This window comes from Cydia splendana, chromosome 8, assembly GCF_910591565.1.
Source record: "Cydia splendana chromosome 8, ilCydSple1.2, whole genome shotgun sequence".
NCBI classification, from domain to species: Eukaryota; Metazoa; Arthropoda; class Insecta; order Lepidoptera; family Tortricidae; genus Cydia; species Cydia splendana.
This window is the reverse complement of record NC_085967.1, coordinates 13128339-13151734: the sequence shown is the minus strand read 5'-3', so window position 1 is coordinate 13151734 and position 23396 is coordinate 13128339. Positions and strand designations below refer to the sequence as shown.

The following is a 23396-nucleotide window of genomic DNA, read 5'->3' as shown; positions in this document are numbered from 1 at the left end:
GGAATTTTAAATGCCCCCTCGATTTATTTATGTTTTTAATAAAATAATTTAATAAAATATTATGATATTCACCATAGTTACTACTATACAGCCAAGAAGTAAATCCGACGCTTTTATAGGCTAACTATAGAACTTAGGACGAAATATTCACCGCCATCATGATTAAAATTAGGGTTCCAAAAGAATTTTGCTGTGACCCAGTTGCACCTACAAACTCTTTAGAAAGATATAGGATTTTTTTTTAATTTAGATGTAGTCATTACTGTTGTTTCCTTTTTCAATGAGATTGGTAAAAAAAATGTGCTAATAATGGATGTCGATAAATATCTAAACCGTCACGATTTTATGCTTGTATTAAATCATTGATGATAAATCTCACCTACAATCACTAATATCACTGGGGTCTTTTTTATCAATTCATTAAAATATAAAAATATTTTGTACGGAACCACATTATGTGGCTTAGGCCTGAACTTATATAAGCAAGATATAAGTAGCCATTACAGATCAAATTGATCATTTACAAGTAGTCGTTTTCTACCTTTATGTATCTAACTCGGTTTATAAAAGACATAAAAACTCAGCTATAACGCTGTTGTCTTTTAAAAGAAAAAACAAAACCACTATACAACAGTTTTGTGATATAAAAGAGTCATTGTGACGTTTACAGCGATGAGATATAATAGGGATTTTAAAACTACTAAAGCGCTTTTTAACGCTATAAATATGTCCCAAAAACGCTACTATAGAGCAAAACAGTTCTATAATAGTGTTCATATGACTACTAAAGTATTATGTACTATAGCAGTGATCTCTAAAGCCACTATATCCTATAATCGTTGTATAGTTGGGTTTTTGTCACTGTTTAAACACAAAACTATAGCGGCTTGCAGGGAACCTTAATAGCGCAAACTACTAAAGTATTATGTACTATAGCAGTCATCTCTAAAGCCACTATATCCTAAAATCGTTGTATAGTTGGGTTTTTGTCACTATTAAAACACAAAACTATAGCGGCTTGGCAGGGAACCTTAATAGCGCAAATTAGTTGCATAAAAGTGATTCCAAATACTATTATACAGTAATATTGCTCTATAGTGATTATATTTGAACCTGTTATAGTACACGCCTGTAACGGCTCTATAAAATGATGATGTAAACCTTTACATCAATTGCTTATAGAATATATTAGCTGTATAAGCCTATAGAGCAAAAAGGTGTTGCCAAGCGCTTTTATACGACAGGTGGTCATCTCTGAAACCTTAATATGACGTCTATACAAGCTTTTAGCGATAAAAACTAAAGTTATAGGACTAAAATGTTACTTGGGTCTTAACCAGAAATATCAACGTCAATATCAGGGGGGAGAGGCATAAATAGCGTCTAAGTATGTTGCGAACGTAAAAAACTTTGACTTTGAAGAAAGGCTTCAGGATATTTAAAGCCTGACAACAGTTTATTTGACCCTCGCCATTTTGCGGATTTTCAATGGTACTAATTTCTTTTACTGGCAACAAGTACCTACTCTTTGACAACGAACGTTGAATGTCATCGAATGTTACCGATGTAAACAAACGGAAAATATCTACGAATATATTCAAATATAAACGGTTTTATTACAAAAATGCCAAAAAAAAACACCAAAGATGCGAAAAAATTGTAGTGAATGCAATCAAATACTTACAGCTTAAAAAAGACGTAGGATTACATAGCATTCCAATAAACAATGTTTTGAAATTGGTTGTTGACATGACCGGTATTGACATTTTATAGTGCGGTTTTATTGAACTGGTTAGTTGTTTGGTTTAAACTTTAATATTTCATTTAAGGTTTATGTAGATCGACGATAAAAATCCTATAAGCGAATTGGAAACTGAACGTTTTATAATCGAGGTTGGTGGTTGAAAGCGACACAACATCTGATGAAAATCAGACTTCGTCAGAGTCAGAAAACGAAGAATAATTAATATTGAATATTTAGAATCAGATTTTGACGAATAGGTAAATTGAATGAACCGAATTTTCTGTAAGCAATGTTTCTGACATTATACGAGTATCAACATGAAGCCAATGCCCACTACCCCGACTATACATGACGTACGCACATTATTGCCATACGTAAGCTGTTTGCAGCGACACTATCTCAGGGTTAAATAAACTGTTGTCAGGCTTTATTAATACACGAAAACAGATTAGATACTTTTAACTTGACTGTTGATGTAAATAAATTACCTATCATACACGGCTGGAATAACACACAATTGACCACGAAACACAATTACACGCAGCAGGTTGTGAATCTACCCGCCATAATTTTTCAAAATTTTTTGGTAATAAAGTTCTCAGCAACTGTGATGGTATGAAAACTTTGTTTCTTTTAACATTGTAAAACTGAAAGTATTTTTATTTATCTGAATTATGTCATAGTACAGACAATAAATGGGGTGTTTCAATAACAAAACTTCCGTGAGTGACCCGTATTAATATATTTAATAAATGGGGTGTTATAATATTTTGAGTTTTATTTGACAAAGTTGTTTTTTGTGACAATCGCCTCCATGGCAACGATGTCCATAAATAATCTGTTGTAACAGATGTTTTTTTGTTTGAGCCATATATGCCTTAGATACAAGACTTTTAAGACGTTCTGATGAATTAATGAAGCCATATTAAAAAAAAGTTTAGCTTTAAGTAATATAGATGTCACTATTTTTTCGAATTTAGTGCTTTATATACGACTGTCCCTCCCCTGTATTTAACGCATTCACTGCCAGGGGGCGTGGCCTAGGAACAAACTTATATGACGCTGAACGCACATGTGCGTTGGGGACAGTGAATGTGTTAAGTCATCATAGAAATCATAGAGATTAAAATAAACTGTATCTGTGCTAAGCCGAAATATTTCCTGTCAAATGTCAAATACCTATATTATGTTTGTATTATTTTATTTTTATCTTGCTAATTATTTCAAAAAGGTAAATTTAAAAACGATATTATAAAAGTGCAAACCGAGCACTTTCATTTGATACTAAATTCGACCATGTTTTTTGCAAATAAAATGACCAGAATAGAAACCTAGGCCTCTCACAAACAGCTTTTTGGCCTTCTAAGCTCTTCTACCTCAATAATCCCTTAATCGAGCCTGCTCATAATTTAATCACTAAAATATAATGCCCTCAACTACACGTTTACCCAATTTCATTTAAATTATAACAAATTTACTTAAGTTCTTGAGTATCAAACTATCTCCTGACAGTTCAGCTTAAAAACATCGAAATGCCGGGATGTGCCGCTAGCCAGCCGCGTGATCCAAGTCGAATGTAAGAACTTCGCTTCGCTTCGCTCGCTCGTTCGATAACGCCTTTATGGAACTATTCAGCAGTGTATTGGTACCTATGGGAATAGTTTTCTAATCGTATAACAGTGACCTCATTAGGTACGTTAAAGGTGTGACAAAAGGTGCTTTACTATACAATGAATATAATAGAATAGAATGTTTTTTTTTTCGTAAGAACAAACGAGACAAATAACAATACAAAAAAAATCATAGATAGATTAAAGTGCCACGAAATTGCCTCACCTGAGCTTAATGGAATCACTGTTAAGTGTTAAGTTTTTATTTAGAAATATAATTTTATGTGCCTTTACTTTAGAGTAAAATCAAGTACCTGCTTACACAAGCAAATAATTATGACTGAAATGATTTACAACAAAAGGATTGTCACTAGAAATAAAGATAAAATATAAAAATAAAAAGAATAGGTACTGGTCATATTCAGTAGGTATATAGATAATATACTTACTTACATTGTATGTATTAGATTTACCGATAGGAAATCTCTCACCGCCGCTTAAATAATAGGTGGGGAAAGAAAAAAAAATCATTGCATAAATTCCTACAGTTCCGAAAGCTTTCATATTCGTGTTACGGGGCCTCTCGGATTTTCAGATATCGATTTTTATCAAAATCGGGTCGTAAATCAAGAAAATCAAGATGGCTGCCGTTTCGTTAAAGTTTAGAAATAAGATTTGTATTAAAGTGCTTCTCGGACCCTCAGATATTGATTTTCATCAAGATCGGGTCGCTAACAAAGAAAATCATCTCATCGTATCAAGGAGCAAGCTTTATAATAAATTGCCATCTGATTTGAGAGGGACAGCATTCAATGCGTTCAAAGCTAAATTATCGCAATACATTTTAAACCACTACCCACCTTAAAAAAATAGTTGCGTGAGCGTGTACCTCTCGAGCGACTATTGTATGCTACCGTAGATAAGATTACTCTTACTTTGTAACTCTGTTCTCGTGTAAGTGACTTGTATGTCTTTTATAAAATTAAATATCTTTAAACCTAAATCAAGATGGCGACCGTTCCTAACAATTTCGACTTCAGGGTCGTGTTATGGGGCGTCTCGGGTCCTCAGATATCCATTTTCATCAAGATCGGGTCAAAAATAAAGAAAATCAAGATGGCAATCGATCGTTCCTTTCAATTTCGACCTCAGATTAGTTCAGATTCGTGTTAAGGGGCCTCTCGGATTCTCAGATATCGATTTTTATCAAGATCGGGTGGAAATAATAAAAATCAAGATGCCGGCCGTTTCGTTAAATTTCGACTTCAGATTCGTATTAAGGAGCCTCTCGGACCCTCAGATATCGATTTTCATCAAGATTGGGTCGAAAATCAAGATAGCGACCGTTCCTTTCGATTTCAACCTCAGATTAGTTCAGATTCGTTATAAGGGGCCTCTCGGATCCTCAGATATCAATAATAATAATAATATTCTTTATTGTGCACAATGAAAACATGATTAAATACAGCAAATTAACATAAATAAAAAACTAAGCAACAACAGGCGGTCTTATCGCTAAAGAGCGATCTCTTCCAGACAACCTTCAGGTAGTAGAAATTATCGAAGGGAAGAAATAAGTATAAGGGTAGCAAAAATAAATGAAATGCAAGATCAGGAAAAAAAAAACAGCACAACTAAATATATAACAATATGAATACATACATTAAAGAGATATATAAATAAATAAATATATAAATAAATAAATAAATAAATACATATATACATACATATATCACACAACACAGAATCAGACAGACAGACAGAATCTAATTATTAGCGAGTTTGAGGAAGTGACAGATAGTGAATTTTGAGTTGAGCCTTAAAAATGGGAAGCGATTTAGCATGTCTTAGCTCAGACGGCAGAGCATTCCACAACCGAATCGAATTTTTATCGAGAACGGGTCGAAAATAAAGAAAATCAAGATGGCGCCTGTTTCGTTAAATTTCGACTTTAGATTCGTGTTGAGGGGCCTCTCGAACCCTCAGATATCGATTTTTATCGTGATCGGGCCGAAAATAAAGAAACTCAAGATAGCGGCCGTTTCGTTAAATTGCGACTTCAGATTCGTGTTAAGTGGCCTCTCGGACCATCAGATATCGATTTTCATCAAGATCGGGTCGAAAATAAAGCAAATCAAGACGGCGGCCTTTTCCTGAAATTTAAACTTCAGATTCTTGTTAAGGGGCCTCTCGGACCCTCAGATATCGATTTTCATCAAGATCGGGTCGAAAATAAAGAAACTAAAGATGGCGACCGTTTCGTGAAATTTCATCTTCAGATTCATGTTGAGGAGCCTCTCGGACGCTCAGATATCGATTTTAATCAAGATCGGGTCAAAAATTAAGAAAATCAAGATGGCGGCCGTTTCGTTAAATTTCGACTTCAGATTCGTGTTAAGGGGCCTATCGGACCCTCAGATATCGATCTTCATCAAGATCGGGTCGAAAATCAAGATAGCGACCGTTCCTTTCGATTTCAACCTCAGATTAGTTCAGATTCGTGTTGAGAGGCCTCTCGGACCCTCAGATATCGATTTTTATCATGATCGGGCCGAAAATAAAGAAACTCAAGATAGCGGCTGTTTCGTTAAATTGCGACTTCAGATTCGTGTTAAGGGGCCTCTCGGACCATCAGATATCGATTTTCATCAAGATCGGGTCGAAAATAAAGAAAATCAAGACGGCGGTCTTTTCCTGACATTTAAACTTCAGATTCTTGTTAAGGGGCCTCTCGGACCCTCAGATATCCATTTTCATCAAGATCGGGCCGAAAATAAAGAAAATCAAGATGGCGAACGTTTACTTAAATTTCGACTTCAGATTCGTGTTAAGAGGCCTCTCGGACCCTCAGATATTAATTTTCATCAAGATCGGGTCGAAAATAATGAAAATCGAGATGGCGGCCGTTTCGTGAAATTTCGACTTCAGATTCGTGTTAAGGGGCCTCTCGGACCCTCCGATATCGATTTTTATCAAGATCGGGCCGAAAATAATGAAAATCAAGATGGCGGCCGCTTCGTTAAATTTCGGCTTCAGATCCGCGTTAAGGGGCCTCTCGGGTCCACCGAAATCGGTTTTCTGAAGAAAAAAAATAATGGCCATTTTTCAAGTTATCACTTCTATAGATAGACACAAACACATACATCGAGGAAGCACAAGTATCATATAATCCAAAAATAGGCGTCAGTAAATATCCGAAATTGGAATGTTCTACATCGCGCTATCGAAATTTTTCCTGTCGCGTATATATACCTCCGAGTCGCTTATAGGGAGGTTGGTCGGGGAGGTGGGTCCTGGACTCCGACCGAGTGCCGCTGGCACATAAACATCAAACAACAAGTCACACTTTTAGGTCGGGCCAAGCCCGACATTCAGCGCGCTTCGCGTGCTCTTACATACAGGGCGCCCGCGGCGCCCTTCACACTTAAAGGTCGGGCGAAGCCCGACATTTAGCGCGCTTCGCGCGCTCTTACATACAGGGCGCCCGTGGCGCCCTTCACACTTTTAGATCGGGCAAAGCCCGACATTCAACGCGCTTCGCGCGCTCTTACATACTGGGCGCCTGCGTCGTCCTTCACACTTAAAGGTCGGGCGAAGCCCGACATTCAGCGCGCTTCGCGCGCTCTTGTTTCAGGGCGCCTGCGGCGCCCTTCACACTTAAAGGTCGGGCTTGTAATTTGTAGCTATCTACACTTCATGATAGTATAGTCTACCTAGGTACTCACATTATACATATACCTTACTATAGGCACGTAAAAAGTAGGTACCTTCTTTCAGCAATAATGTTTTGTGTTTCGACCCTAATTCGTTTTCAAGAAGTTTCTTCTTTTAAATTGCCTGAATATAATATTTACATTGTAAGACAGACGACTTTTAACAATTGTAATAACTCACAAAAACTCATAAAAGAATAGGAGATCCCGGAGCGGTAAAATACGTGCAGCCTTTGTTCCTGTAATAAGTAATTATTTTTCGCTTTGTCTAGTTACTGTTAAAGCCATTATTCTAGAATCTCAGTGAACTACGTAGTCAGTGAACTACACGCCCTATACTCAGAATTCGAATAAAGATAAGATAGATATTAAATTGTTTCCTCTAATTACTAACCTGCCTCGGGCACAACTTGGGAAGGTTAAACTAAGCACATGTGCATGTTTCATAAAAGTTACATACTTTGAGGTTATTGCACAGTTATCAATACGGCATTATCACCTCAGCTGTTAAACATCAAACAAGCCCCAAGCTTCTATCCGTCTATCAAATGTTAACTTACTTAGAATAATCTTCGTAGCTTTGCTTCGTAGCTCTAACTAGTCGGCGTAGCAACAGCTAGGCGGTACCACGCATTAGTGAGGAGACAGATAGCTTCAACACATCTTAGCGCGGTGGAGCGACTATTCCAATGCAATAATTGCTCGTTCCACGGCGAATCATTGACAAAATTACACCGTGTTTTATAACGCGGACAAAATAAGCATGCATACATGTCCGCTTGGAGTAGCTCATTCTGTGAATGCGAAGAATTATTAAATAGGTAATTTATTACCTATTTGTATATTCGTAGAGTTACTCCACTTTTAAATGGAATCCATTTATTAAATTCGAAATCCAGATAGAATTGTGAGTATCCGATTACCCTGAAATATGGTTTCGAAATAAAATTAGTTAGCAAAATTAATTTCCATCGGGATATTGATTTGAATCTGCCCCGATTGGTTCCGAGGAAATTAAGAAGGCAGGTGTAGTACTCAGCAGTGAAAATAATTACCAGCATGATCCATCATGCTCATCAGCGCGAAGACTGATGTCCTCAAACAAAGGGAAACAAAAGAAAGCTTTGAAAAGCGAGCCTAATTATTAAGTCCCTCTTCTTACCTGCCAATTAATTAATTAGGAGATTTCACGTCATTTTCACAAGCTCACTAAAATATGTACCTAATTAAGCATTTTCAAAGTAAACGTCTGTACTTTATGAGCCAACAATTACGTGATTTAATAAACTGTAAACTTTCAGAAGTACTTGTTCATAAAAACAAACTCAGGAGTTTTTTATGGACGAAATATTTTTTACAACGTAAAGTCGACGTCAAAGATATGTTTACCTACATTTTTCGCCTTATTACAAAGGAGTAAGGTGCAATAGTGTAAACATATTTTTGACTTCTACTGTACACGGCTCAAAAGAAGCTCGTTAAATCTTTTCATCTCAGCTCAAAATGTATGTTTACGTGGACGTTTAAATATTTTAAATCCATAGTTAAACATATAATTTATGTATTTCGCCCAGATTCATGACACGTTTATTTTGATTTCAGTTGTTTACAAGTTGCTGAAAACTGATGGATAAACCGAAGGTCACAATCATTAAAATGAAAATACATATAATAATATACAAACGACTTCTGTTTTACAGGTCACAAATGATAATTTCAACGCCATTAGTTTTAGGGTACCAAATTGTACTGTAAGGCGTTTTTGTCAAGATACTTTTGTCTCCTATTTCCATAGACAGCTTAATAAACATTGATTGAACTAGCGCTATACATCGTAGTTAATTTCACAGAGTGGTTTGCGAAACGAACGCTTCAGTAAGTGCTGAACCTAAGTATTACAAAAACAAAAAGTTAATCATAATACAGCCAAAATTTTGCTAAACAAAACAAAACATCCTAAGTACCTAAGTAATAAGTATGTGATTGGGAATTGGGGGAGCAAGTATTGTAATCAATTATTTAACAAGCAGATACGTCTGCGAGCGATACTTTAAATTTTTATATTAAAGGAATAAATTAAAAAAATTACGCTTCCGGCAGGACCCGTAACCTGTGCAATAACCAATTGAGCTACGGAAGCCTACCACAACCTCGCAAATCTTTCAGCAAATCCTTTGGGGTGACGTAAAGCGACATCTACCGAAAGACGATCACATCTCTCGACACCGGAGTCTCAAGTTGTATTGAGGATTCACCAGTAACAATGTGCATACTACTTAAATCAAATTTTTTAACAAGCAGATGTCTGCGAGTGATACTACAAATTTTATTGGAAATTGGATTGGATTGGATGGGATTTTACAATATAATGTTAAATCTAAAAACAAAATTGAACTGGAGTCAATCTACATCTTTTTACTATTTTTTAACGGCCGCCGTATCCTAGTCAGTAATGACCCTGCCCTCGAAGCTGCCGGTCCTTATTTTTTTGTTGATAACTATAAAAGTTGTGTTACTGACCATGGGGCTTTAAATCCAGGGCTCGATTCTACTCGCTAAACTGAGCTACTTTTACTACGGCACCAACCCCGAAATCCCGAAAAAAATTTTTACTTTTTCATACATTTTGGCTGATCAGATGTCGACGTTTTCTATGGAAAAGCCAAAAAATTTTCCCCGATTTTAGGGTTGGTCCCATAGTAAAAGTAGCTCAGTTTAGCGAGTAAAATCAAGCCCTGGATTTAAAGAAAAAAGATTAGGGATATTACACACCATGTATAATATCCCTAATCTCTAATCTTTTGTGCCAATATAAATAAAAGGTTTCTATGTTTACTCCATCAATCATTATCTTAATAATTCAAATAAATGAACACGATTGGTTACCTAAGCTTCACTCGTTCGGTGAAGAAATCTAATGAATAACCGTAATCAATTAAAACTTAAAACATTCGACAGTTTTCAAATAAACGAGCTGAAGTTGGTTTAGCACGAATTACTCGGGTTATGGGCAGCTATTGAAGTCATTGTGATGGATGAGCGCCATTTTCGGGGATCCTTGGATGCTGGTAAACGGTGGAGCGCGCGTGTGCTCCTAAATCACATAATGCGACTCAATTTTGTGACGATTGCTTTTCATCAACGGGCGAAAGATTCGAATAATTTTATTTCATTTCTAGCCTCTGTAGGTACGTGACTCTACTACTAAAGTAGGTACTTACAACTACCACTTTAATTATTTTTAATTTATTTTCATTTGATGGATGTATTGCTAAATTAGTTATAATTTAGATATATCTTTAGATTGTCATTCTTATTTGTAAGCTTAATGTAAAAATAGTACAGTAAAAAATTGCGTTATCCCGAAATCATAAGAATGTTATGATCGTACAGTCAGCTTCAAACAGTTAGTGTTGGCCAAAATAGTCAAATATATCTGAACACACATTTGTTACCATAAGAATAAGGATGTGTCCCGGTTTTTGACTAACATGATAGATAGGTAGAAAAGACCAAATTTTATCGAAATCTGAGAAAAATAAAACGCCAACAAAATAAAGAATAGCCATCGACCTTATTATTAGAGACAATGATAACATTTTTACACATCAGAAATGTATTGTACTTAATCCATTTTTTTATATGCTAGCCAATTCATTTAATATTATCATCTATTTATTTTTGCTAGCTGGAATTTATGGTTTTTGAATTAGCGGGTTTAAGATATGTGTGTAGATAAAGAAAACTACTACTGTATTTATCATACAGGTACTTACTATTTGGATGGGTTGTATTTTCTCTTCACGTATAAAGTAACAAATGTAATTAAATAGGTAATTTAGAAAATAACGGAGGAGGAGGTTAAGAGAGAAATTACACCGATTTTGGCGAGCCACTGAATTGTGACGGATTGCCGCTATATTTCAGTAGGAGAGGCGCGACAGCGATCTAAGGTACCATTACCACTAAACAAACGGCGTAATGTAGCTTAATTTTCTTAGAATGGTCATGTACATTGGTTCTAAGAAAAGGTATAGTTTGTTTACTTTACCTTTATAAGGAAATCAAGCTTTTCCTAAGACACACACAGCAGTTAGGTTCATGTTCCTCCCGTGGACAAAACCAATGTAAAAGGCTTTAGCTAAATCTTTTCATTAAACCATTACTCGCATTTTAAGCGGGACTCCTTCTCTATCAGCCTCTATGCACTTAAGCTGTTAACTATTGTCCACACGAGTGATTTTTTTTTGTTTCAATTAAATAATAAATAAATAAATAAAAAGATATTTATTTACCAACACAAAAACAATGAATTGCATGTACAATCAAAAATCGGGTAGAATTTAAAAATATTTGTGTAGTAAAATGGACGGGACTCAGCGAGACCGCTGATTTTCAGTCCCCAACCAAAAAACTTATGCAATTCTTAACTAAGTTATTTAATAACTAACCTAAATCTGTATATGACCCAAAATTACTCACACACTCAATGGTAAGCACCTAAGACTGGTTAAAATTTTTGTTTGAATAAAATACTTAGGCACATACCTAATAGACGCTGATATTGTATTTATAATAAAGCATATTGGCGGCGCAACAACCCAAAGCAACAGTATTAAACTTCACATTTTTCTGAATAATTTATGATATTATAAACACAAATTTATGATATTATAAACAGCTCTAAGATTAATCGAACATAACAGTTAGGTGAATAATTTGAAGCCACCACTTTCATGTGTTTCAGTTACTCCTAGTAAATTCAGTTACTCCTAGTAAATTCATTTTGTACGCCTGTCAATAAAATTCGTAATATAATAAGGAAAGTTAATAATCCAGTAAACAGTAAATAAGGATCTCAGAATAAATATTATAAACAAAGGCATATATAATGTTTTTATTTTAACCTGTAAGAAAATCTATGCTTATAATATACATCTCGAAGTAGATTATTCATCAGTCCAAAAAGTTCAGAAAAACATCTCATATAACTAGTCGCCAGAAAACTTCTTTATTTAGCAAATAAAAGTTTAAAGCCCTGTTAAAAGAGTGCACTCGTGAAAGCATCCCCTGGTAAAATACTCTTTATTTTGAATATTATTTTATGCTCGTCTGGGTTTTGAACATGATTATGCCACCGTAAACAATAGCTGATTTTTTTTAATAAATAAGCCTTCATTATTCTAACACAATAGATACAAAGCCCACGCACCGATCGAGAGCTTTTTATGAACAGTACAAACAAAGGGTAAAATTGTTTTCAAATTTTCCTAATTTTTAGCCTTAAAAATGTGTAACAGATGTAACATAAAAGAAACGAGGCGTTAACCCCATTCAGTTTCTATTTTCAAATACATTCTACGTCTGAAATATTGAGATAAAGTCCGATGTAGGTTAAAATAACAGCAACGTGTTCTTATTGATAAACGTTTTTCATTTGCGTTCCACTATAAGTGCCCTTGTTTTATTTTTATTCGATAGCTTGCTAAATAGATTAATTTTGTTTCATCCCAAACAACAAGCCAAGCCAATGCTCCTGCCGAACACAACCAGCTAAATCTGGTATGAACGATTTGAATAATTCAGAACGTACATGTTCATATTTTACGTCATTTCTATCTCATGTTTCCCATAAATAAACATTTAAAAAGAATTTACATAATGTGTAGGTAAAGCAACATAAATATCAACATGCAAATGAGAGAATAAAATTCATGTAAGTACCTACGCCTAATCCTACCTGTGAAGTCGACCGTATTTAACCCGAGTTGTTCTATAGTTCGTTTTTTTAGCATTAGAAAGAAGGTAAGTGATCTTGATGTCTTTTAATTGAAAAACGCTTTTTAAAAATCAGTAACTATTACTTTTGCTATTACTTATGAAAGCAGAAGAATATAAATGATCGTATTAGATTCATAATTGTTACATATTTACCGTGACTTATTTTTAAAAAGTGCTTTTCAATTAAAAGACACATCAAGATTGCTTACCTTTTTTGTAATGCTAAAAAAAAACGAACTATAGGTACAAATCTTATTTTAATACTAGCTGTGCCCGCGGCTCCGCCCGCGTGGAATTCGGTCTGTGTCAGTAAGCGGCTAATTACTAATCCTAATTTCTCTCCCTCTTCCCTGGAGGCGGAACTTGAAGTAAAGTTGACAGATGGATATGCTAGAGGACTGCAGTCCAGATAAAATGTTTTACAATTAGGTGCCACTAAATAAAACTACACTCCAAAATCAATAGTATTTTGGGCCCTTATTAACATTTTACACGTGATTTAAACGACAGAGTAGTAAATGTATATCGGACGATACAGTAAGGTATACGCGCGCGAGCGAAAGCGAAGCGGCCTGCCTGGCTAGAGCGCCACTCACTGTGGTCTTCTTCAGACTCCTGAGGAAGACCACGTGCCCCTTGTAACCTCAATGCGTTGCGAGACTTTCGCGAATGATTGGATTTTTTTCTGGAAGGCATGGTAATGCGTATTAAATGCGAGTCCCAAATCGTTTGACTCCGCAAACGACCAGTGCCGTTTTGATGCCCTAAGCATTTCTAGACCATGGTGCCCCCTCTCCCTAGGGTCATCGAGATTACATTGAATTTTTTTGGTTAGTTGAGTGACGTTCATTGCCGCATTACAGCTGAGAATGGAAATTAGTCACATCATTATATCACGAAAATTGACAGTGCTGCAGCAGTAACGTTGCAACAGAGTAATACTGCTACAGTAGCCACATCTTAGAAAATTATTGAAAATTTTTCGATATATAAACGTAATTTGATAGACAGTTGTACATTTTTATTTTTAGTATGGAAATCAGTCACATCATTTTACCACGAAAATTAAAAGTGTTGCAGCAGTAACGTTACAACAGAGTAATTCTGCTGCAGTCGCCACCCGAATGTCACTTTTATCATATCTTATAATGTTATTGTAAACGCGAGTGAAGCGAGCGCGAAAATTTTTCGATATTCAAAACGCAGTTTGATAGACAGTTGTACATTTTTAGGGTTCCGTACCCAAAGGGTAAAACGGGACCCTATTACTAAGACTCCGCTGTCCGTCCATCCATCCGTCCATCCGTCCATCCGTCCGTCCGTCCGTCCGTCCGTCCGTCCGTCCGTCCGTCCGTCTGTCACCAGGCTGTATCTCACGAACCGTGATAGCTAGATAGTTGAAATTTTCACAGATGATGTATTTCTGTTGCCGCTATAACAACAAATACTAAAAACAGAATAAAATAAAGATTTAAGTGGGGCTCCCATACAACAAACGTGATTTTTGACCGAAGTTAAGCAACGTCGGGCGGGGTCAGTACTTGGATGGGTGACCGTTTTTTTTTTGCCGTTTTATGCATTATGGTACGGAACCCTCCGTGCGCGAGTCCGACTCGCACTTGCGCCCGGTTTTTACTTTTAGTCCCAACCAGGCGCGAATCCAGGATTTCATACAGAGAAGGGGTGGGACGTTATTAGATGGGTACTTGTACACGTATAAAAGTTTCATGTACTTAGATACCTACTCCACGACGACTGCAATGCTGATGCAGCCTGCGCTTTTTTTTGCCTACGGTTTTGTTGCCCCCTAGACGTGGTGCCCTAAGCAAGTGCTTATTTTGCCTAAAAGGGTTAATCCGGCACTGCAAATGACAGAGGTCAATGTTTTTTTTTTTTTCAAAGTACCCACCTTGTATGAATATGGATTTGATATGGGTGCGATATAATTACGATTAGGTATAATTCATGATGGAGAAAATTAATAATTTTAAATAATTATGCAATTATACGCGTGTTGATAATTATGTGTGTTTATTTTACCACTATGTATGTAACTATGTAAACTCATTTTTAGTTTTCTTTATTAATTAATGTTTACTCAGTTCCCCAAAAGACTGCAATGAGGGGCAATTAATTTACTGTCGTTTAATTTTGTTGTATTATTAAATCAACATAATTATTCAATTATTTTTGTTGATATCCGTACCCCCTGTTCTAAACTTAGAGTTAATTTGGCAAAATCTTTCCTCGATGGCTTATTCATGTCACAACGTATTAAATTCAGCGCCATCTGTTAGTTTACCAGGGTACTCAATAGTGGTAGCACATATTTGAAAAAAGTTTGCCCCTCCTTCCTAAGTAGCGCCATAAGATTCAGGGGCAAACTTAAGTCAATCGAGTGTTGTGGCTACCCCCCCCTTTTAGGGGTTGAATTTTTATAGCCTATAACCTGGCCGGGGATTTTCTCGACAGATTAGTAAAGTTTTCATCAAAATCCGTTCAGCCGTTTTCACGTGATGCGCGTTCAAATAAACAGACAAACAGATAAACAGATAAACAGACAAACAGACAAAAATTCTAAAAACTTTTGGAACGTGTTCTGTTATCGATTCTAAGTATCCCCAGCCAACTTTTTTTCAAATATCTTCCATGTACAGACTTTCGACCGTCTTCAGCTTTATTATATGTATAGATAAACCTACATCCTACATATGGATATCAAAAATAACAGTCAGTTAAAGTAGAACCACAGCGAATGAAACCTTCAGAGGTTCTTTAAATATTTGGTCTGGATAAAAAAGGTACATTTTAGGACTGGAATAATAAAATACAGTGAAGGTTTTAGCGTTAGCTGTTGTTGCGCGTCATAAGATAAGAACGTCATTGTCCAAACAATAAAACAAAATTTAATGACTTAGAATTCACGAATGACTCGCCTTAAATCTGGAGGACGGTAAATATGCCTGGGTGGAAACAAGAAGGGTGACACAACGTACCTAATCACTTGATGGCATCAAGTTGATGCAGTTCGGATAGTACTGTAGACGGAATTTATATTTGTGTATAGGGTACGATACATACAATCCTGCCAGTTACAACCCACCTTCATCATCATCATCATGTCAGTCAAAATGTCCACTGCTGGGTCTGCGGACTTTAACATGTCCAAAAATCTTGACGACTGGTTGTACGCTTTTCTCATAGAACAGGGTGCGTAGCCAACATGCAATCGTTAACGCTCCATAGCGAACGAAACGCAACTGTCACTGTCGCACAAGTGGGGAAGAGTGATAGAGAGAGATGACTACGATACGCTACGGAGCGTTAACGATTAGCACGTTGGCTAGGCGCCCTGTTCCCTGCGATCTTAACATGATTGACCTAGTTTGTTGAGGATCCTCTCCTGGAGCGTTCTCGGGATTGCACTGTTAAAAATGATATAACTCCCTCTACTTGCGTAGAGTCTGTTCGGAAAGAGAAGAGTAGTGGTATGTATTGGGCCCCATACATTCCACGACTCTTCTCTTTCCGCACAAATTCTAATCTAGTACACAAAAGCGGGATGTAGACATAAATATGTGGTATATTCATTAATTATTTAAAGCTTTTCATCGTAGAATTGAGGACCTTACTTGTCCGTTAATGCGGGACGATGGTTGAGCTTATTCTAACTTATTTAATAAACAAACAAAAGGTTTCTTGTTCAAGCTATCTCGATATAAATCTACTGGCATTTTCTATTCAAATGAAAAGACTTTTGTGTTAAAGAATGGAAATCGTGCATATCGGAAAGGTGCGGAAACGCAGTCGAGCGTTGAGTTATATGGTTTTATTTTCTTTTTACTCACCTACTAACATTCAGTGAAGCGTAATGAAAGCAACATATACATGTAAGTACCTCACAACAAAAATATATTTCTCAAAAATGGTGCAAGAAATATAAATATCATAGAAATATTTTACAAAAGCAACTTTCTTAAGTATATATTCTCACAGAAAAAAGTAGAAACAATTGAAAAAATTAGCTTTGCCGCCTTTTTATTTTTTTAATAAAAAAATTGAAGTGTATTTTTCTGCCGAAAATACGCCAACCCTTAAACTAATAACGCATAGACTGATAATCTCCATACGGCTAACCTGCCAAAAGTGAAGCCGAAACACGATCGATGTGTGCGTGGAACGCTCGTGTTTTACGCTCAGCAAACACACACATATATACAAAATATGTTGCCAGTATTCATTTACTTCTCTCAAAGTAGGGGAATTTTAACATCACACTTGGTTATTAATAATTTGGAAGTGTGTAGATTCGATTTTGTAGCAAAAGCTTTTTGTTTATTTTGGGATTTGTTGCATTTCTGTACTTTGTGAAATAAGGATTAAATAAATAGCTGATAAGTTTTTACTATTTTTATTTATTTAACAAATGTGCATAAAATAATAAGAATAAATTTAAATAGGACAGAGCATATTCGACTGTGTTGAGTCCGTTTCCAATGTTTCCATATTGCGTCATTCCGATTTAGTCTATTTTTTTCCTTCCATCTCGCAGACAGAAGTAGATCAGTCAGAAAACTGAAACGAACATGACACAAAATAAAAATAAGAAAAAAGTAAATACTTACCTAAATAATTAACTTAATTATAATTTTCTATAATTATACAATGAAATTTAATGGAGCGTATTTATTTTAGAATGTAGACGTCATGTCCTATTTGGAGGAAAAAATATTCACTACACTGGCAACATTTAGAAGAAATGGCGGCTGACGAAAATTTGGATTTTTGTATTTACGATTATGTAAAAATATCACATTAAACTCGATACTTACGCGTGAAATGTAATATCAAGCGGTTTGTTTTTATTATATGATGTGTTGTGACACCCATTCACTGTACAAACAACCATCTTTCCTGTAGTTTTTGATTTTTAAACGGGAGGTGTACACAGACCGATTTGACTTTGAGTACTGCGAGGGCCGTTCGAATACGATGATGCGAGTGTGACGTGACGTCGCACTTGAAATGGCTTCACTGGGGGTGTACGAACTAGGAATCTATGCCTTATAAATCTATGCGCCAACCTATCTGAGACAGCTAAATAGTCGCGGTACTAATCATCTGTTTGGCTGTTTAATGGGCCTGTGCCTTCATTTGATATGGCCATTTCAACTTTTAAAAAGTTTGGAACTCGACAAATAATGGAATTTGTATGCAACATTGCAGTCCCAAAATCGAGACTGCAATGTTTTTAACTTTTTAATTTTTGACTGACCATAAACTACGCGCTTCGCAACCTATTTTTTAAACGGCAAAGTCGACTTTGCCGCCCATTAAACAGCCAAACAGATGATTAGTACCGCGACTATTTAGCTGTCTCAGATAGGTTGGCGTATTTTCGGCAGAAAAATACACTTCTATTTTTTTATTAAAAAAATAAAAAGGCGGCAAAGCTAATTTTTTCAATTGTTTCTACTTTTTTCTGTGAGAATATAAGAAAGTTGCTTTTGTAAAATATTTCTATGATATTTATATTTCTTGCACCATTTTTGAGAAAAGCACTATATATGACTCGGCTGGAAGGCTACTTGCTGGCTTCGGATTCAATTAAACGGACTCCCAAGGTCGTCCGTTTAAAACGAATCCTCAGCCTGCAAGTAGCTACTTCCGAGCCTCGACAATAATGTACTATACCCTCCCTACATTACTTATCCTCGCATGATACCACGTAGGTGGCTGTTTCAAAAGTACTTCCACGATCTTACGTTCTGAAGCACTCTCGATTTGTCATGTTCTTGACTAGTTAAATCCTTGCAATATACTGAAACAGAAAACAATAACATAAATGTAGCATTGCTGCTGCACTCAGGACCGCGGAAACTTTTGTTCTTGTTTCTAGCTCTCGATGCACTCGTATCCATTCAGTTATTATTTCATATTTGTTCGCAACTATATTTCCATAGATATATCCTTGTAAATTCTTGTAAATTTATGTTTAAAAAAAATGCTAAATTTATCTTACATTACTATCTTATATACCTACTTGGTTTTACTAATATTCTTTCCAAAACTAACAGTTTTCAATGTCATTTTATGGTGTTCATCAGCAGTTCCGCTTCACTAAATGGTGTTTTCGAAAGCGTCATCGCGTTGTCGCGAAACATCAATAAACATAAAACAGAGCAAGTAAATCTTTGTTTGTACTATAAACTACAATATTCGATATCTCCAGGATCCTATTATCGAATAACAATGGGAACAATTATTTTAAAAAATTAATAAACAGTCTCCGAAAAATTGAGACTCTTGTTAAGGCGCCGTTAAGTCAAAAAATTAACAACACATACACATACAGAGCAACTGATTGCTGTAAATATATAGTGCATTTGTAACAAATCAGTCAATGTCCGCGATACATTAGCGTATAGTAAATTGTCTGACAGCAGCTTCATCAGCGATATTCAGTGAGCACCCAATCCAGCGTTACCAGAGGGAAATCAAAATACGTTAAAATTTATGCCCATTTTACATCCATTTGGCTAAAAAATCGCCAATGAAAATACGTTACCATTAATCTTATCAAGAGCATGTCATTGGATAAAAAGTTGTAGAGTCCATCTAATAGTAACTCTCCATGTGAAAGTGTGGAAAATCCACAGTAAACGTTATAATTTCATTGGGAATTTCCTACACCTGTTGTAACATGTCTAGTCGGTTAAGAGTTAGCTTAGTCTGACGTCATTTTTTAAATTTCATAATGCATCTTATAAACAGCGATGAAAAAAATCTTGTATATTACTTTTTTTTGTTTGTCCTCTCTGTATCTCCTTGGCTTTGTTTCGATATGTCATGATTCAGCTTTTGGAAAAAATTGGACTGAGCCTCCCAGTGACATGTTGACGTTGCTCGAAGCAATATTGAGCACCTACGTAAGAAAACGTAAACTTAGGCCACACCTGGTGAGGCTCGTATTTCAGGATAATAAGATTTGGAATAAGAAAGGAAAATAAAAGTAGAGAACTACGAGTACCTAACATAATTATTTTCTGAGAAAAAACAATTCAAAACGAAACAATTTTAAAAAAATATTTACATTACAAGTTTATGCAAACGGCGTGTTTACAAGGATTTTACACCGATTGGCCGTCACAGTACCTAAAATAAACAACATCAGGCGAATTTCCTTAAGAGGATAGGGCACGAACGGTCTCAAAAATTAATTATTTCTCTACAATAATAAAGAACGATACTAAATCATAAGATTTCAAATTCTTAATTGAAATTGTGGAAATAATAATATTTACTAGTACCACAATTTTAATTAAGAATTAGCTACAGACCCCACGTTTTGAGAAGCTGCTATAAACTAAGTTTAAAAATTAAGTAATATACATGTTATTTTAATAAATTACAATTTTTCGTCGGTACACTTTGGAAATAAAGGGGGCAATTGTATATTTATCACATTTTCGTTCATAGATTTTTTATTTTCATGAAAATAATGTTTTGGAATGTACAATATGTGCTCTTTTAAATGATACCTACCACATTTTACCTAGTACCTAACTAGAATTAGAAATTTTTCCCCCTCTTCATATTGAACATTTTCCATGTCCGTTTTCTGGCCGTTGCCATTTTCCGTTAGCGTATTTCATAACTATTACAAATCGATAGCATTAAGTAGTTTTCGAAATATCCGGCGACGGACATACAGGGTTCCTTTTGTATCCTTTTGGTACGGAACCCTAAAAATGAAAGGCGTTAATATAATTTCAATAGGAGAAGGCGTCAATTGGTTTCTTTGAAAAAAAAACATGACTTATATGTAGCTATAACAATAAATTTCAATTTGTAAATAGGGAACTAGTCGTAAAACTGCTTTATCGGTCAAGTGATTTTTCATTACAAAACTATCCACATTTTATTTATACTTAGTCCAATTATAATTTACTATAGTATCAACCCGCGTAACATATTAGTATTTAAGTATATATAAAATTGAAAAACCAGAACGGGATATAAAACGAGGGAAGAAGCGAGATGGCGCCTTACAAATTTCTAAAAAAGTTTTTGACACGTTTCTCGAATACGACGCACGTATGATAAGAAAAAACTGTTCAAATCAATTATTTAAATATGGGAATAGAACTAGAACGTAAAAACTACCGCTTTCGACGCGTATTTAATTTACAAAAAGGAAAAGAAATTTTCATAACAATCTTTATTGTATGAACATCGGCCATTTCTCGGCAACTCTCGGTTCGTTTCGTTTCGGTGTAAAGTAATCTAAATTATGTTTGTCATGTTGGTATACAGTTATTCCTACGTGTTTTTATACGAAGTAATATAAAAAGTGATGTCAACCTCAACCTTAGTGTACGCCCATACGAGTGACTTATGCAAAATATGACATCAATCAAATTAATTTATCATATTATTAATAATTTGTATTTTGTTGTTTTAAATTTATTTTGAGTTATATTATTCGGAGTCAATTTGAATTCACAGTCAATCAAGTCAAAAAGAAATTCGACTTCGGCAAACATTGCCATTCGTCCGGGGAACGGGCTGCCGAGATATGCCAGAAATACAAAGTGGATACGTTAATATGAAGTCCATCAGTTCAAGGGATGACTTTAGAGATAGGTATACTTCATCAATTTGGAAACTGTTTTCTCGCGTAATACGATAGGGGCTGTCCATAAATTACGTCATCGATTTTTGACGATTTTGGACCCCCCCCCCCTATAATCATCCAAAAATCATGCTTCAAATGACCCCATTTCCTCCCACTTCATGCTACCGTCATCCGATGTCCAGACCCCCCTAATTTGAAATGACGTAATTTATGAATAGCCCCATACGACTCGACCAGGTAAGATTTTTCTTCTTGCTGAAAGTCACCATCAGATATATCGGAGTGGATGAGGTATTCACAAATATCTGAAGTCTGAACAATGTAAATTATAATGTAACTTTAAAGTGCATGTTCAGATATTTTTGAGCGACCTTGGTGGCTACGATATATATCTAATGGCAACTACACATTCATGAAGCCAATGTACAGTCAGTATGAAATAGATCAGGCTAAAGTAGCCAAATATATCGTAATATAACTTTGTTGCCATAGAAATAAGGATGTGTTCCGATATATTTGGGTATTGGAGAGACCAAAGCGGCTTAGCTTCAGTGGCTCGGACACAGAGAGAATGGGAGAGGATCTTGCCGTGAAGAGAGCGTACTTGGGACAACGAAATGGGAGACACCCGATTGGACGTCCTAGGTACCGCAGAAACGACGTCGTTGCAAGACCTGCTCAACCTCGGCCATAGCGACTGGCGAGAGCTATCGCAAGACCGAGAAACATGGCGTGATCTGGTATCGGAGCCCAGGACTCTTTTTGGATCGTTGCGTCACCGTAGTAAGTATTGTTATGTCCAGAAAGGAAAATAGGGACTACCTACGTTTGTATGAAAAGGCGATATATGGGCGGTGGTCGTCCGAATTCGTCTTAAGGCGGAAATTAATCTAATGAACATTTTTGCTGACTGGACTGGGCTTATAAAAATAAATAATAATTTTAAAAAATACAATCTTGCCATCATTTTATCTTATCAAATGACATAATTTATTGAGAAATTTGCGAATTAATTTATCCAAATAACGGTTACAAATAAGAAGTCCCTATCACAGAGTTATGAACCCTGGCAGGGTTGAATAGGTACATAATAATGTCGGTAATTAACGAAACATAAGACAAATTTTTAAATTTATTTCATTTACGCGAGCGGAGCCGCGGGCCCGCCTAGTTTAAGTATAACAATATGACATATATTTACTGTATAATATTAGCAGGTTGGCGGTAACTGCTTACATACTTATTAAACTTGTCTAAATAAATACTGAAAGCGAGTACTTTGTGGCGATGTGAGGTAGTTCAATACCAGGTAAACAGACAGTCGTATTTGCTCACCTCCGAAATCAAATAAACGGCTTGAAATAATATCAATGCTTACCACTATAGTACCGTCTACGTAAACCGCCTTGTCAGTGTGAGGCACGCAACACGTTTTCCTTGATATATGGTCCAATTTTACTGCTACACAAACCTATATTTTGATAACAAACACTCTGTTTTTATACAAATAAAATACGAAGTTTATATATGACGGAGTAATGTAAAGTTAACCAGTTTTATCGAGGTCGATTAACAAACTGGCATTCGACATAACCTATAGGTACATGTCGGCGGCCGATCATAAGATCAGGCATATCGTGAAATTCCTAGGCATATCGGGAAACGTAAAAATATTTTATGGCTCCTCTACACGAATGGCCAACGCCGGCAAATCCAAGGGACGCATTTATGCATTAGAGGGAGCAAGTGATATTGCTATCTCAGTCTACCGCATGGCTGCGTCCCTTGGATTGGCCGGCGTTGGCCATTCGTGTAGAGGAGCCAGAACGTGTAGAGTGTCCGTGAACGTGTGTAGTGGTGTCGGTTGGCTTATGGCGCGCATGGCGATGAGTTGGCCGCGGTGTCGGTTT

General features: G+C 36.0%; 1 long non-coding RNA gene across 1 annotated transcript in view; it reads left to right on the top strand.

Moving 5' to 3' along the window:
• LOC134793184 (uncharacterized) overlaps positions 1-23396 on the top strand; it is a 266846-nt gene that overhangs the window by 48373 nt on the left and 195077 nt on the right. The gene's annotated exons all lie outside the window — the stretch shown is intronic.